General features: G+C 35.4%; 1 pseudogene; it reads left to right on the top strand.

The window, feature by feature from the left end:
* Positions 1-5,049: 5,049 nt before the first annotated feature.
* Positions 5,050-13,538, top strand: part of LOC145712966 (tubulin alpha chain pseudogene) — a 188,176-nt pseudogene continuing 179,687 nt past the window's right edge.

A 13,538-nucleotide genomic window follows, 5' to 3' on the forward strand; every position in this document is an offset into this window, starting at 1 on the left:
GTAGCCAACCAAGATGGTAGAAACTACTTGGTGGAGTTTTGTCTGTTTACTTCTCCATTTGTCTATTATAAAGCCCATTTAGTGACTCATGGTTAGAGGCATGGAACTGTATGTGAGGCTTAGGAATATATTAGGTGCCTCTATTGAATAGGTCGAATGGAGACTTGATGAATGCTGACATAATCTTCACGTTAAAAAAAAAATCAGCTATAAGTTTTGGTGCCGTTTAACATAACTCACTAAAATGATTTCAAAATAAAGGCAGAGATTGTGAATTAAATGTGTAATTTCTCTCAAAGTTTTAGCACTTACTGGCTTTCATTTTCCTTTGACTCTTCCAGACAGACTAAATGAGTCTAAATATGACTTTCATCTTTGTTAATTTGTCTTAAATCAATTTTTGATTGAGTCATTAGTTATTAATGTCACTGTAATTTTTTCCTGCTGTTGGGATTCCAGTTTGGAACAAAAATCTCTATTCTGCTTGTCTTAAATTGTTTGAGTATTTGGTTTTTGAATAAATGCATGTATACAAGGAGGACAAACTTTTAAACAAGTACAAATAACACAAACAAAGCTAGCTATTTGAAAACAACCTGCTAATATGTATGTATTGCAAGTTTAGAGAATAATTTACCTTAGATTTTTACAGCTGTGTTTTTTTTTTTTTTCAACAAAATACACTAAAAAGGTAGCTGCAGGAAATAAATTCCCACTGTAAAGGAAGTCTTTATAATAAAGGCAGTTCCTTTGTTGATTAAATGTTTTCCTTTCATAGACCATTGTTTTTCACTTAAAGAGACTGAATTGTTTTATCACATAGATTGAAGTAGACTTGGGGGGCATACTTTTATTTTATTGCATGATGTGATGAATCAACATTTTGTTGAATGCCTACTCATTATGAAAGGCTTTTACAGATGTAAAAATGAACAAGACATCATCTTGTCCTCAGCATACCTTGTAGTAGGAAGGCAAATATAAATCAATTAATTATTTTTTAAAACATTTTTTAATATTTATTTTTGAGAGAGAGAGACAGAGGCTGAGAAAGGTGGGAGAGTGGGGGCAGAGAGAGAAGGAGACATAGAATCCAGAGCAGGCTGCAGGCTCCAGGCTCTGAGCTGTCAGCACAGAGCCCCAAATCAGGCTTGAACTCACAAACCACAAGATCATGACCAGAGCTGAAGTTGGATGCTTAACCAACTTAGCCACCCAGGCGCCCCTCAATTAATTTTAACACATGAGAATGTGACATCTCATAACACATCCGAGAGTATACAGTAGTGATTCAGGAAAGGCTAAAAAACATTGGATTGAGGTCTTTAGAAATGACGTCTTGAAAGGAATCACATTTGAAATGGTCCTTAGAGGAAAACTTATGGAAAGGAGAATAGGCAATCTAAAAGGAGAGCCTAAAACAGGCTCTCTTTTGGTAATTACAGCTTGCCAGGTATTAGGTGAGATGAAGATTGAGGCATTTAATGGGTATTTCAGGCAAGCTTTTATTGCCATTTGCCTCACCATTTGTAGGGGAATAGATTAGTGTCACAAAATTATCACTGTAATCACCTCCCTGTTATCTCCAGCAGTTCTACCCCAAAGTCCATGCACATTGGATTTTGCATGTAAGAAAGCAGATTTTTCCTAGCCTTGCCACAGACCAAACCCTAACAAAGTTCAAGTCAGAAAACTAAGGATACTGTTCAGGGACAAAGAGCATACAACACTGGGACTGAAACATGTGGAGATTTTTAAAAAATAATTAAAGGAAAGCTGTTTTTGTTTTGTTTTGTTTTTAATTGGGCAAAGGGACTAGGAACCTGAAAACCCAAATGCATTTGACATGTCCCTGATTTTGTGGGCAGACTCATGTTAAGACTTGTGATTCAGGAAGCTTCATTTATCAACAAAATGTAGGTTGTATTGGAGGAGAACGATAATGGAGGTAGTTAATATTTGATGTATTTCCATTTAGACAATATCAAAACATTAAGCATCAAAGCTTAATACAGACTTCATTTTGTGTAGAATATTGTAGTTCATAATGAGTCTCTCCATGCATTTTCTTATTTCGTCCTTATTATAAGGTGGAAAGAGAGCTTGCTCTTTCTAAAATAAATACTGAGATTTGAAAATAAAAAGGATTGAACTAGTCACTAAACTAGTTTACGGTAGAAACAAATTGCTAAATTGCAAATCCAGCTCCATTTCTAATATTCTCTGCTTTTATGTCATGCAAAGATTAACATTTGTGGTTATATCCATGATAAATACTGTCTCCCCATATTCCACTGCCCTGCATAAAAGATTATTTCTGTAGATATTTAAAGTTATAGGCTAGATAATATGTGCACATTTTACACTATTCAAAATATATAAAAAACATGCACAGTGAAATAGAAGTCTCTTCTCATCTCCCCAAGTCACTTGGTTCTCCTTCACAAAAATAAATTGTTAGTATCTTATAGATTCTGCCAGAAATACTCTGTATGTTTATAAATATATATGTATACACACACACACACACACACACATATATATATATATATATATATATATATATATATATATATATTTAGTTTATTTATTTTGAGAGAGAGAGAGAGTGCAGGGGAGGTACAGAGAGAGAGAGAGGAGAGAGAGAGAGAGAGAGAGAGAGAGAGAATCCTAAGCAGGCTCTGCAATATCAGTGTGGCTGATGTGGGGCTCAAACTCATGAACTGTGAGGTTATGACTTCAGCCAGAATCAAGACGCAGATGCTTAACCCACTGAGCCCCCTAGGCACCCCTGTTTATAATCATATTTATTTATGTGTCTTTTACACACACACACACACACACACACACACACACAAAACCTATCTTGCTTGTTTTCACTTAACAATATTTGGGACGGCATTCCATAATATTACATCTTTGTAAATGACAGAATAGTTTGCCATTGTGTGGCTGTAGCATGATTTATGTAACCAATCCCTTGTAACCACGTTTAGGGTTTTGCTGGCCTTTTGCTAATGTAATCAATGATGAAATGAATGTTTATCACTGCCTTTTTTGTGCATAACTAGTCTACCTGCGGGTGAAAATTATTTTTATTATTTAAAAACAATTTTAATGGTTATTTATTTTTGAGAGAGAGAGAGAGAGAGAATGAATCCCAAGCAGGCTCTATGCTATTAGCACAAGGCTCCATGTGGGGTTTGAACTCATGAACAGTGAGATCATGACCTAAGCTGAAATCCAGAGTTAGATGCTTAACCAGCTGAGCCACTCAGGCTCCCTGAAAATTATTTTTAAAATGCAAGTTCTCCTATCCTTTTTAGTTAATGACGTTAGCTAAGTGAGTAAATAGCTCATTTTTATGCTGTTTTAGTAGTAATTACTATATGGCTGGTAAAACATTTTTAGCTCAGAATTGCTATTTTTCCTGTCTTCTATATGAAACCAATAAGCTCTTGTGTTCTTGTAGGGTACTCAGCTTGTAGTGTAAGTCTGAGAATGATCATCACTTAGTTATCTTGGTCCTCCTAGCCTCTTTCTGCAATGGGTTGAAAGTGTATTACTTAATGCATCTCAACTTTAATGTACAAAGAAGTTATCTAGAGATGTTAAAATGCAGGCTGTGCGTCAGTAGATATGGTGTGGGTCCTGAGAGTCCATATTTCTAACAAGCTGTAAATGTGGACCAGACCACAGAGAACTGAGCAGAAAGGATCTAGGGTGAACTGAGGAAGGGCTGATAGAAAGGTTTAGTGGGACAGTGGGCCAGAAACAAAAAGCTGGGTTTTAACTTTCCTGTTCATTTGAACTATAGTTTTTCCAACTGGCCAGTGAAGTCTCAACTTATCTATCTGTTAAATTGGTATAAAAATCCTATTGTGCCCAACATACATTAGAGAGTTGAATTGAGACTTAAGTGTGAATACACTCGTGTTCAAATTGTGACATGCTGGAGAGTTAAATGTGCATAGGCAATAATAGTGGTTTTGTTTGGTACCTTGCTTCTGGAAAGAGATTATTTGAGTGTAAGAAACTCCTAAATATTAGCCTGCTTTAATTAACATGAAAAAATGTAACAGCATACAAAAGTGTGAAAGTAAAGGTTTGACCTTGTATGGATATGATTGCTTAGAAAAAAAAACTATAGGAAAAGAATTATTATCAACAGTTACCTATGGGAGAAAGAATTATGGTTGCAGATTTTCCTCTTAATCTTTAAGATGGTTCCTCATAGTTTTACAGATTCCATAAATGAGTGTGTATGACTTTTATGATAAAGAAAAACAAAAGTGAAATAGACTCTAAAATGTGGTCATTCTCCTTTGGGACTTGGGATTTTAGATTCGGGATGCATTATTACTCATCATAAGAAAAAGAGATAATAATGTGTTAATACTTACTGAATTCTAATTATTATTGAATTCCACCCTCATTACTGTTCTTACAGTGTTCATATATATATATATATATATATATATATATGTATACACACACACACACACACACACACATGTTCTTATCTAACTTATAGGCATTAGAATTATTTAAAATTAAGTACAGTAAAAACCTTGGATTTCGGATAACTTGTTCTATAAGTGTTCCACAAGATAAGCAAATATTTATAATAAATTTTAATTTGATAAACGAGCAGTGTCTTGCAATATGAGTAGTATGGGACACCAAACATCACATGATTACAATTGAGCCAATGATTTCTCTCTCCATCTCCTATCTCTCTCTGTCTTGCTTTGGGATTGTGGGTGATTGTCTCCCATGCTCAGATGCTTGGTCTCAGGCTTGGCGGAAATCAGATGAGTTTTCAGAATATTGGAAGGTGCCCACAACTGGCACTAGTGTATTTTTTGTCACTTCCAAGCACCTATGGACAGTCCTTTGCTTTTCCATACAAGAGTAAGCTTAGGAATGTTTTGCTTCATTCTTTGTCAGGCTGCCTGCATATATAGACTCTTTCCTCTGCCAACTTATTGCCAGTTACATTAAATACATTATATGGCAAGAGCTGATTATTACTGTACTTTGGTCAAAATGTGTGCACGTGTATACAATGGCCCTCATGCAGAAAAAGATGCCACTGAGCCCTACACAGCAGTGATTCCGTTAGTGGTAGTGAAAGTCATCGTACACAATAGCCCTCCTCTAGTCTCTCTCACACCAACCATGAAGATTTTCAAAGGTAAGTGCAGGTAAATTTGCTTATTTTTCTTTATATTTTGTATTTTCTTTATTATGTTGTATTATACTACAGTATTATAATCCTCTTTATATGAGTATTTTTGGGTTGTGGAATGAATCATCTGAGTTTCCATTATTTCTTATGGGGAAATTTGCTTTGACATACAAGTGCTTTGGATTACAAACATGTTTCCAGAACGAATTATGCTCACAAACCAAGGTTTTACTCTGATTTTTTTCTTATTTGGTATCTTTACTCTCCACAAGAATGTGAACTTCTGGAGTTCTCAGGGACTTTATTTCCCTAACTAATAAGGTTTGGATTTGCTGGACTCAGAGTCCCATGCTGGTCTTTGCTTATCAAGGCTTCCATTCAGTGCAGGATCCCGGCTTACTTGTATGTATGAGTGTGCATTTAGTACAGTCCTTGGAAGAGCTCAAATATGCCATATTTCCAATGTGAGTGTATTCTTCAGGGTCAAGAGGGTAGGTAATACAGAAGGAGAACTTAATTAATCATCTCAAATGTTGTATCTCAATATTACTGGAGTGTATAGAGAGAAAGATGGTTGGAATAAGAGTATACAATGTGAACACTTGTAATACCTCCTTGCATTTACCTTGCCATCCTGGTGTCAGGAATAGATGTGCTCTGTATACTTCTCTGGATAAAAACAAGTCTTAAAAATTGCTTATTCTTTTTTTTTTCTTATTTTTAAAGTTTATTTTTTGAGAGAGAACATGAGCAGGGGAGGGGCAGAGAGAGAGGGATAGACGATCTGAAGTAGGCTCTGCACTGACATCAGAGAGCCTGATGTGGGGCTCTAACTCCCAAACTGTGAAATCATGTCCTGAGCTGAAGACAGATGCTTAACTGACTGAGCCACCCAGGAACTCCCCCACCCAAATTGCTTATTCTTAACATTTGAAATACCTTCAGATAGAATTAGTCGGTAAATCCAGTTGCCTTTAAATTTAGAATGTTCTCCTCACACCCTTTGATGTGTTCTGAAAACTATACAGCATGAAAATGTATAGCTGAATATAAAAATTGTACTTAAGTTGTTTGTGGAAAGAGTTGAAAAAATTCCTTCTATGAGGAAGCTATTGTAATTGTGACTCTCTTGTTCAAGAAAACACATTGCTCATTGGCTTTTCTGGGGCTTCAGGGGTGCTCTAGAATAGAAATAATTGCTTCCAAACCTGAGGTGTATTGACTCAGGATACTGCTGAAATTTTAATACAAAAAGAGCTTTGTGGAAGTATTTAGATGGTGAATCTTATGTTTATAGGTCTTGAAGTGAGTTGACCAGGGGAAGAATTTTTGTGCCTATATTTAAATTTGTGGTTTACAGTAGAATAGAGGAAGGAAATTTGAAGGTAAAAAAAGTAGAAGAAAATTTATAGGGCTATTTCTTTGAAACCCTGCAAGCTCCAAACAGAAGGCTTCAAGCAGTAGAAGGTGCCTTTGCATTCCTTTTAGTATCTTCTGCAGTGGGAATCACTTTGAATTTCATTCAAAAATGAGTTTTAACTAGAGTGTTTCATTTAATTAGCAGCATAAGGGATATTAAGAGTGCTAACATATTATTTTAACGAGAAGAGAAAGACCAGCTATCCAAAGAATACCAGAGAGTGGACTCCATATTTCAAAGCCAAATTATATATATTTTTGGTATCTATCACAATGTCAGAGTTTCTATGGCTTTTAAATTTCCATAAGAATTATGGATTATTTTTATCATGATGGGATGAATCTTCTGGGCAGTTCTTAAAGCCTTCACAATCCATAAGACACAGTAAAATTCTTTCGTTTTTTTTTTTTTTTCCTGAAAATCTTCCATTAAATTCAATAGACCTTTCTCATACTCTTTAAACATCTAACAAGATGTTGGTGGTTGTAATTGCTTTGAAGATAAGTCATTTGTATTAACCCACTTCAATTTGCTGCTGGTACAGTTTCTGTTGAAGAGTATACAAATTAGAATGCAAGATAATCATCTCCTCCTAACCTATTCAGCAAAATAAAGTTTTAAACCTTAATGGAAGTTGTAGATAGACTTAGTCTTTATAGCTTTTTTAAAAAGAAGGATTTTAGAGAATATATTTACTGTATGTGTCAAACTGAGATAATAATCTTACCTCCTTATTACTGTTTTTATGACATTAAATGAAATAGAATAAGTATATCAGTTGGGATTGTCTTCAGCAGCAAGCAATTAGAAAACCAGATAAATTGTGGTTTAAATACATAAGTACTTAACTTTTCTCATATAACAAGAAATCTAGCAGGCTGACTGCTGTAGGTGTTCAGTGATGCCATCAGAGACCCAGCTCTTCTAGCTGTCTCCTTTACCATCCCAGACTATGGCTTTTGACTTCATATTCTAAACATGGATGCTTCACTTCCTGATGCTGTATGTGTCTTTCAAACAGAAATAATGGCAGAGTAAAGGAAAAAAAGCAGTGATGCCAGTCTGTTGTCTTCAGAAATTTTGCTAGATACTCCACCAGTTGATTTCCACTAACCTCTTAACAGCAAGAAGTAGGCCACTTAGACTTCTCTTGTTACAGGTTAGTTTTCCAGTCTCCAAATAGAGAAATAAGAAGAAGGGAGTTGAAAGTGGCTTTCAGATATTAAATCAGCCCAGAGCCTGGCACAGTGTTCACTAATGTGTCAGATGCTTATTATGACAATCATGTTGATGACAGTGGTGTTTGTAACTCTACTATTAATTGAAAACAGCAGTGTCTTAATTCAGACCTGTTATCAGATAAAGTATAATCATGATTTTAAGTAAGAATATTAGGTAAACAATAACAATATAATAATGTATATTGAATGCTTACTGAGCAGTCGTCATTTTTCTAAGCATTTTATTTTCATTAAACAAATCTTCACTATAACCTTATGATGTAGGTAAGGTAATTACCTTATGGATCAGTGGGCCTTCCAGATGATATGACAGTGACATAGCTTGGATTTTACATCCAGGCCATCTGGATCTCAAGTCCCTACTATTAATCCCTACACTAAATTGTGTTATAAGATATCCTGTGACTTAAAAATTCTTAGAACTTTGGTGTATAAGGTAAGAAATATGTTACTTAAAACTTACCCCATCAGTGGAAAAACTGAGGCCCTGAGAAGGAATAGAGGTAGACAAGGTCGCTGAGCTTTTTCAGTTAAAAATGGCTTGTGCATGGGGGCTCCTGGGTGGCTTAGTCAGTTAAGCACCTGACTGTTGGTTTCTGCTCAGGTTGTGATCCATGGTTCATGAGTTTGAGCCCCATGTGGGGCTCTGCGCTGACAGTGTGGAGTCTGCTTGGGATTCTCTCTCCCCCTCTCTCTGTCCCTCTCCTGCTTGTGTGTGCATTTGTGCTTTCTCTCTCTCTCTCTCTCTCTCTCTCAAAAAATAAATAAACATTTTGAAAAAATAGGTTGAGCATGAAAGTGAGGGTCTTTACATATAGTTAGTTCTTTTCTCCACAGTACATGGCATTCTCACTTAACTCCCAACTCAACTGTGAATGGCCACACCCATTACCAGAATGATTAGTTATTGTCTTAAGTTTACTTAAAACGTAAAAAACCCCAATTTTTTTTATCAGGTTGTTACTATGAGAGTATTTCATCAAGCACCTTCTTAAAGAATTAAGTCTTTGGATGAAAAACAATGTCTGGCAAGATCCTTTCATAGGTGACATGTGTAATCTAAGTTTTGTCATATCAAAAGGACATAAAATCAGACTGCCTCAATATTAATGGTGCTAAGTTAGGTCATATGAAGTAATTTGCACCAACAGATTTTTCTATTTCAAAGCTATGTTTTTTTCTTTGTAATGAATAAGTACCCCGGAAGGAGTGGAAGATTTCTTGGTACAGGACTAACAGCAAGTTCTGTAACAACCTTTCGTCTGATAGTTTTAGCATCTGTTAGTTGTCCATTCCTTGATCAGTGATTCCTTGGGCATTGTAAAATGGTGATTTTCTAATTTTTTCTTTCCATCATAGAATGGTGATTTTCTAATTTTTTCTTTCCATCTACAGTTATTGACTGGAATTTCCTATAAAAAAGCACTTTTTCTCATCAACTTGGGATAAAATACAGTTCCTCCTTAAAAAAAAACAAAAAAAACAAAAAAAAAAACAGGCTGACGGGGTGCCTGGTTGGCTCAGTCGTTAGTGTTCAACTTGGGCTCAGGTCATGATCTCCTGGTTCATGGGTTCCAGCCCCATGTTGGGCTCTGTGCTTGACAACTCAGAGCCTGGGCCTGCTTCAGATTCCATGTCTCCCTCTCTCTGGCCCTTTTCCACTCTTACTCTCTATCTCTTTCAAAAATAAACATTAAAAAAGTTTAAAAAACAGGCTGAATGCTTATTTCCATTTGATTAGAGATTTTCAAAGTAAAAAGTTGATGTAATAATCACCTTCAATGAATTGAAGAGTTTTAATTTTTTGTTTTTGCTGTTTCTCTCCCTCTTTTTTCTCTTTTTTCTTTTTCTTTTTCTGAGAGTATTTTGTAGACCTGTGAGATTTTATTGATTAAATGCGTTAGAATCAATTAAATTTCCAGGACCTACAAGAAAGAATGAACACACTCCAGGTGTAGAGTATTCTTCAAAACATCTGTTTTAGACTGTCTAGAAAGTCACCATAATAAAACAAGCAACCAAATGTAGACTTGACATAGAATAACAAAAACCAGAGAGACATGAATTTTAATGCGTGAGTTTGAGTTGTAATTCAAACGGGTAAATTTTGAATGTGGACAGTATGTTAGGTATTAGGGAAAATGGTTGCTAATTATTTTTATGATGTGGTAATGGTATTTTGGTCATGTAAGAGAATGTCTTTATTTTAAGAGAAGCATTCTAAAGAAATTAAGGGTGAAGAATCTTGATGCCTACAGATTAGATACAATTCTGTAATTGTATCTAATAGAAATAGAAATATGGCAGAATGTTAAATGTTGAATTTATTTGTAGAGTTTACTGGTCATCATTATATTATTAATGCAAACTTTCTCCATGAGAAAATTGATCAGATGTTTTAGGGGAAAATAAATGACAGTGGATCCTTTGAAAATGTAGAGTACCATCTTATTCTTGAATTCTAGAGCAGTGTTTTCTGAAATATTTGTTCTGCCAGAAGGACTGGCTCAATATTTAGGAAGAGACATCTGGGCCTCCTTTATTCCTTTTAAATAGGGCAACTCGATTTCATTCTGATTTATATTTTGGGAGTCTGCTTAAAATTTTATTTGAACAAAGGCTTCTGGTGACCTTGAAAAAAATTATAATATCCTAGAAAAGAAGTCTTAACATTAGTCACAAGTTCCTTCATGAACTTGTCCCAAAGTGCCCAGGTTTTGTGAAATTGGGCAATTTAATAAAACCAATGTTTTGCATACCTGGTTACAAGTCTATTAACGGGGTTTGGAAGGGCCAGATGGGAAATATTTTAGTCTCTGTAGATTGTATAGTTTTGGTCACGATTACCCAACTCTGTCTTTTTAGTGGGTGGAGCAGCACAGAAAACAGAAAGTGATGTCTGGTTGTATTCTCATAAAACTTTCTAAAACATTTGGGAGTTCTGATTAAACCTGCAAAAATAGTGTACAGACCCCTGTCAATCACATCAAATGTATTTATCCTATTATGAAAATAAAAAGAGGTGTTTTTTGATGTGGTACAGTAATGCATCTTCTCGCAGGACCTATTCATATTGTTAAAGAAAAAAAAGAGGCTGACAATAGTTAAAGCAGTAAAAACAGATTTTAATCAGGACCTATTGCAAAAGGGGAAAAGAGACTTAGTATAGAACTCAGTTCAATTCTGAATTCAACATGAAAAAGTGGGAATTTATAAACAAGAAGCAAGGTTGGGATCGGTGGATGGAAAATTACTAAATGGAGACATTATGGGTAAAAGGGGATTCTGCCCTGAACAGTTTTGACAGGATTCTTGCTGAAGGCAGGTGAGGGTGATTAGACATTACCTAGAGGGTGCTGGATAATGAGGAATTTTATCAGATACCAAGGTGGAGGATTCTGACTAAACTGAGACTTAGTTGGATCCTTGCTAAAACTGGGTTCTTGAGTACATGCCTAAAGTCAGGTCCTAGTCAGTCTCAGAAGAGCCTATCTAGAGTTGAGTCAAGGAGAGTCTTTGTCAGCCTACTCCCTTCTTCCTGTGGAAATTTCTCTCCCCTTCTCTTAACTGTTTCTTATTCTTCATTTCTCCCCTTAAACATCACATGCCCAGGAGAGATTCCTTAATTAGGTCAAATCCCAAACTGCCGTGTTTCTTTCTTATTCCTAATAATTACATATTTATATGATTAGCTGATTAATTGTTAAGGTTAATAATTAATGACCACCTTCTAGGATATAAGTCATTGATGACAAGAACAATTTCTCTATTACTGTGGTGTCGTTTGTTAACTGTTTTCGTTTTTGCCGCCTTTCTCACTGTTTCATCCCCAGTCTGGCAAGGTACCTAGTACTTAGTAAGCAGTCAAGTATTTGTTTAATGAATTAATCTGTTATTGTTCAGACTTAGTTGCTGTTATAACATCAATGTGAAGAATAAGACAAGTTTAAAAAATATGGTTAATGAACACATTCATTTATAAGCTGTGTTATTTTTCTTTTCTAATCCATTGTCTTTTAAATGCTAGTAAAACCAGAGCATAATAAATAAGGTATAAAGCCTATTATTTAGCATCGTAAAGATTTAGCTTGATGTCTTTGAGAATGTTCTAATTTCTCACCATGTTTGAAAGTTGTTTAAAGCATAAGTAATGAAGTAGCCAGATGAATTTTCTTGACTGACATGTAACTTAAGTCATTTGGGTCCCCTTTTTTTTGAGACCTTGGGCTTATTTATTGCGTTATTTCACAGGCACCTGGATGGCTCAGTTGTTTAAATCTCCAACTTTGGCTCGGGTCACGATCTCATAGTTCATGGGTTCAAGTCCTACATCGGGCTCTGTGCCGACAGCTTGGAGCCTGAAACCTACTTCAGATTCTGTGTCTCCCTCTCTTTCTGCCCCTCCCCTTCTCTCTCTCTCTCTCTCTCTCTCTCTCTCCCTCAAAAATGAATAAACATTAAAAAAATTTTTATTGTGTCATTGCAGAGTCTAAATTCTATAAAGTGGTCTTTCAGGACCCCTAACATCTTGTCTCAGTATTTAATCCTAGTAATTAACTACTTATTTTTTTATTCTACCGCACAAATCTGCTTTTGTCAAAATGATTTATTTTGGATTTTGGATCTCATTTTTGGGTTTTTCTGACTGTGACTTTCTATACTCTTAAATTTTTTAGTGAGTTTATTGCTTTAATTACCTTACACTTTCTACATTAACTGCTCCTTTTTCCTGTAACTTTTTTCCAAACAAAACATAAATTGAGTTTACATAATTATTTTATTTTCCCACAACTCTCATGTAGTATATACTTTGTAGTGAACATTTAATAAAAACATTTGGATATTGAGATGCTTTGGGAGGGAGATCTAGATGACATTAATTGCTCCCATATACAATATATATAATAAATGTTCCTTACCAACATGGGCCACCCTATAATTAAACCATAATTCAGTCAGAGTATTTTCCATTCAGTTTAACTTACATAACTATTTATCTGCTGATTTTTTATGCTAAAAAATTATTTTTCATGTTCATTTATTTATTTTGAGATGGTAAGCATGCAAATGGAGGAGGGGCAGAAAGAAAGGGAGAGAGAGAATCCCAAGCAGGCTCTGGGCTGTCAGCGCAGAGCCCAGTGTGGGGCTCCATCTCATGAACGATGAGATCATGACCTGAGCTGAAATCCAGAGTTGGTTGCTTACTGACTGATCCACCCAGGTACCCCTTGATTTTTATATTTTTAATTAAAGTTAACTAAGATTTCATGTTGGTACCTTGGAGGGCATAGAGCATCTATAAAGGTAGCCTTTTACAGTTAATCTGCTTAAGATTTGGTGTTAATCAGATGAGGGGTGATTAAGATACTTCCTCAAAATAAAGTCTACATTTGTTTAGAAACAAGAAACCTATCAGAATGAAGGGAAAAGGTCAGTCTCATTAAACTGAGCTCAGTCCAAATGAACTAAATTTCATTTTCTACCACACTTATTCTTCTTTACTTAGTAGAAAAATGAAAATGTATTTCTTGTTGTATCCTAATGGAGCATGAAGAAAAAAAGGAAGACAAAACCCAAAGGAGTTTATTTTCATATTCAGCCACTGAGATGAGGTGATTTATCTCTGACTTAAGCTATTTTACTGATTGGGGATGGGTTGGGTGTGGGGCAGAGGGTCTAGATTAAT

The sequence above is a fragment of the Panthera onca genome, chromosome A2 (genome assembly GCF_046562875.1).
Source record: "Panthera onca isolate mPanOnc1 chromosome A2, mPanOnc1 haplotype 2, whole genome shotgun sequence".
Lineage (NCBI taxonomy): Eukaryota > Metazoa > Chordata > Mammalia > Carnivora > Felidae > Panthera > Panthera onca.